Source organism: Pongo abelii, chromosome 4 (assembly GCF_028885655.2).
Source record: "Pongo abelii isolate AG06213 chromosome 4, NHGRI_mPonAbe1-v2.0_pri, whole genome shotgun sequence".
Classification (NCBI taxonomy): domain Eukaryota; kingdom Metazoa; phylum Chordata; class Mammalia; order Primates; family Hominidae; genus Pongo; species Pongo abelii.
Genome location: NC_071989.2, coordinates 41,864,910 through 41,869,070, shown reverse-complemented (window position 1 = coordinate 41,869,070; position 4,161 = coordinate 41,864,910). Strand labels below are relative to the sequence as shown.

Sequence of the window (4,161 nt, the reverse complement as noted above, 5' to 3'; positions counted from 1 at the left end):
AGAGTTTTATTTTTATTTTCTATTTTTTATTTATTTTTATTTTTTAGAGACAGAGCCTTACTCTGTTGCCCACGCTGGAGTGCAGTGGAGTGATCATAGCGCATTGTAACCTCCAACTTCGGGAACTGAGAGTTTTAAACACTTTACATGGAGATGAGAACATGAAGGGAAAATCTCATCTTCTATTCAAGAAGGAAATAAACAGATCCAGGTGGAATTTCTTCCATGGCCTGGGAAGCTGCTGTGTATAAATTCCACAAGCAGGGGACCACTACTATTAACTGTAATATGCTGATGTACTATGCACCGAGGGGAATACAAAACAAATAGCACATGTACAATCAATTGATGTAGAAATCAATGCATTAGGACTTCAGAGAACAAACAGACTGTACCCCATATTGTAGTGTTTCTCAACCTTTTTTTCCTATCATTACCCCCCTAAGGAGCTTTCAGACTTTTTCCTCCCTATTTATTCCCTCCTCCCATAAAACGTTGATACTGTGGATACGTTGCACATCTCTTTATACACTGGTCCTTTAGAGAGCCATGAAGCATTGCAATGTCTAAGTTTCCTCCCTCCCATGCCCTCCAAAAACAAATTTTTGCCCAAGTTAAAAATTCACACTAGCTTTCCTGTCATGTCCAGCGGCCAAGCGTTGGGGGAGCTGGGAAGCTGGTGTAGCGGTGTTACCCAGCAGCCCCTGTGGCGTCATGCGGGTCGGCTCCACTCATCACTGCTCTGGTCGCTGGTTGGCTGAGGTGCGATGATACTGGTTGCCCGCGGTGTGCGTGAGTGGAAGTCGACGTATACCCCTGCGATGAAGATGGAGGGGCCTTTGTCCGTGTTCGGGGACCGAGACTGCAGCACTGGGGAGGTGGTCCGCTCCCAGAATGTTATGGCTTAAGCTTCGATTGCCAATACTGTGAAAAGTTCTCTTGGTCCAGTTGGCTTGGATAAAATGTTGGTGGATGATGTTGGTGATGTAACCGTTACTAATGATGGTGCAGCCATCCTGAAGTTATTGGAGGTAGAACAATCCTGCAGCTAAAGTTCTTTGTGAGCTGGCTGACCTGCAAGACAAAGAAGTTGGAGATGGAACTACCTCAATGGGAAGCCCCGCGTTGTATCCGTTAAAACTTAATTATCAACACTGATGAACTGGGAAGAGATTGCCTGAATCTCTTCCTCAGTGGAAGAGATTCCACTGAGACATGGATGTCTTCCAAAATCATTGGAATAAATGGTGATTTCTTTGCTAATATAGTAGTAGATACTGTACTTGTTACTACATACACAGATATTAAGAGGCCAGCCTCGCTATCCAGTCGATTCTGTTAATATTCTGAAAGCCCATGCAAGAAGTCAGATGGAGAATATGCTGATCAGTGGGTATGCACTCAGCTGTGTGATGGGATCCCAGGACATGCCCAAAAGGATTGTTAATGCGAAAATTGCTTGACTTAACTTTAGCCTGTAAAAAAACAAAAATGAAGCTTTGCGATATTGTCTGGCTCTGTGTCCCCACCCAAATCTCATATTGAATTGTAATCCAAATTGTAATTCCCACGTGTTAGGGGAGGGACTCCATGCTGTTCTCATGATACTGAGTTCTGACAAGATCTGGTGGTTTTATAAGGAGCTGTTCCCTTTTTCCTCTGCACTTCTCCTTTCTGCTGCCATGTGAAGAAGGACATGTTTCCTTCCTCTTCGACCAGGATTGTAAGTTCCTGAGACCTCCCAAGCCCTGTAAAACTGTGAGTCAATTAAACCTCTTTCCTTTATTAATTACCCAGTCTAGGCAGTTCTTTATAACAGTGTGAGAATGGACTAATATACTTGATGTACAGGTGGTCATTACAGATCCTGAAAAACTGGACCAAATTAGACAGAAAGAATCAGATATTATCAAGGAGAGAATTCCGAAGATCCTGGCAACTGATGCCAATATTATTTTAATAGCTAGTGGAATTGATGATATGTGTCAAAGTATTTTGTAGAGATTGGGGCTATGGCAATTAGAAGAGCTTCAAAAAGGGACCTTAAATGCATTGCTAAAACTTCTGGAGGGACTGTTCTGTCAACCCTGGCCAATTTGAAGGGTGAAGAAACTTTTGAAACTGCAGTGTTGGGACACGTGGAAGAAGTGGTACAGGAGAGAATTTGTGATGATGAGCTGATCTTAATCAAAACCAGTAAGGCTTGTGCATCTGCATCAATTATCTTACATGGGGCAAATGATTTCGTATGTGATGAGATGGAGCATTCTACATGATGCTGTTTGCATAGTGAAGAAAGTTTTGGAGTCAAAATCCATGATGCTAGTTGGGGGTGCTGTAGAAGCAGCCTTTTCCATATACCCTGAAAACTGTGAAACCAGCATGGAGTCTCAGGAACAACTTGCTGTTGCAGAGTTTGCAAGACCTCTTCTTGTTATTCACTGAGAGTTCATGCTGCCCAGAACTCCACAGATCTGGTTGCACAGTTTAAGAACTTTTCATAATGAGGCTCAAGTTAACCCAGAATGTAAAAAACTAAAATGAATTGGTCTTGATTTGAGCAATGGTAAACCTAGACACAACAAACAAGCAGGGGTGTTTGAACCAACCATAGTCAAAGTTAAGAGTTTGAAATTTGCAACAGAAGCTGCAGTTACCATTCTTCAAATTGATGATCTTATTAAATTATACCCAGAAAGTAAAGATGTTAAACATGGAGGGTATGAAGATGCTGCTCATAACTAGGGCCCTTGATGTTCTGAAGCCCTTGATAACTGATCTGATGTCTCTTTTATTTATAACAATGTTAGATGCAATTGTCTTGTACCTTGAATAGAGTATTATACATTAAAGTATAGCAAGCTGTCAAAAAAAATTTACACTATAGTGGTGCCTCACCCAGATTTTCTTCACTGGTTGTTCCCGTGTCCCCTAGCTGCTCTGAGAACTATTCTAGGAGAATTCTGTAGCGGATTGCCTTAGGTAAAAGAAAACTATCTCAATTGAAGTGTTTATACCCTAGGCTCCCACCAAAGCCAGTGGCCCATAACTCACTGACACCAGGGCATGAAAGGTTGACCCCCCTCAAGGAAGAAACAGTTCTGTGATAAAAATCATATTCAACAGCTTCCTGTGGGATAAAGTAGAAGCTAATCTCTAGGCAGGACCACGTATTTGCTTACCTTTACTCTCTTGTTCTGTCTTTCTTCCTTCCTTAACTCCTCTTCTGTAGAGAGCATACCCTTATTAAATTAGTTGTACAAGAATCTCAATCTTAGATGCTACATTTGAAAACCTGAGTTAAGACACAACGCTAGTAACTAGAGTCACTAGGAGGTTTCATGAAGAAGCTTCATCTTAAAGGAAAGGTGGAAGCTAAGTGAAAAGGAAGGAGTGAATGAAGTATGTAGGCATCACAATGAGCAAAGATGTGGAAGGGTTTAGAGATGGTGAAAAGATTGGCTTGGCTAAAGCAGAACGTTATTAGGGTAGCCTGAGGCTATTTCAGAGCTTGGCTATCCTATCTGTTGCAGAGAGGTTAGTAATTGAAGAGTTTTCTGAAGAAAGGAAAGCAGTTCAATTTGTTAACATCAGGGAATGACTTACTGCATTCCTGCCTGCTCACTTGAGCATGGGAAGGTCAGGCAGACACACACATGGATAGTCCAAGGGTGATGAAGGGTATTGTAACAAAATTCAAATTGTATGCTTCACCCAGGACAGAAGAGTATAGAGAAAGAAGTGATTGGTATAGTTAGTGATCATCCAGATCCTGAGTGAGAAAGGAGGGTAAAGTAGAGATTTAACATAGAATTTGGAATTTGATGCCATTTATAATAATAATCTATACTACTGCATTAAAGCTGCTGCATTGTAGTGGAATTAGGTGAAAAGGGGATAGCTGTATAAGACAACCTTTTCAAGAATTCATCTTCAGAGAACTGACATTTCCAGAAGAGCTAGCCCAGAGTTTGTCAGATGCTCTTCTTCTGGACAAATGAGCTTTCTGGTCAGTTTCATTCTACTTTTTGAGACAGAAAAATCAAACTGTAGCTCACAGATTTAATAAAAGGCCAATGACGGATCTTCACTGAGAATCTCTATGGATCCATTCGTTTTGTGACTATACCTGAATATTTGTGAAATACCTGTTATGAACTA

The 4,161-nt window shown here is 41.2% G+C and overlaps 1 pseudogene; it reads left to right on the top strand.

The window, feature by feature from the left end:
- Window positions 1-827: 827 nt before the first annotated feature.
- LOC100449377 (T-complex protein 1 subunit alpha-like) lies at window positions 828-2,871 on the top strand (annotated as a pseudogene).
- The last annotated feature ends 1,290 nt before the right edge of the window (window positions 2,872-4,161 follow it).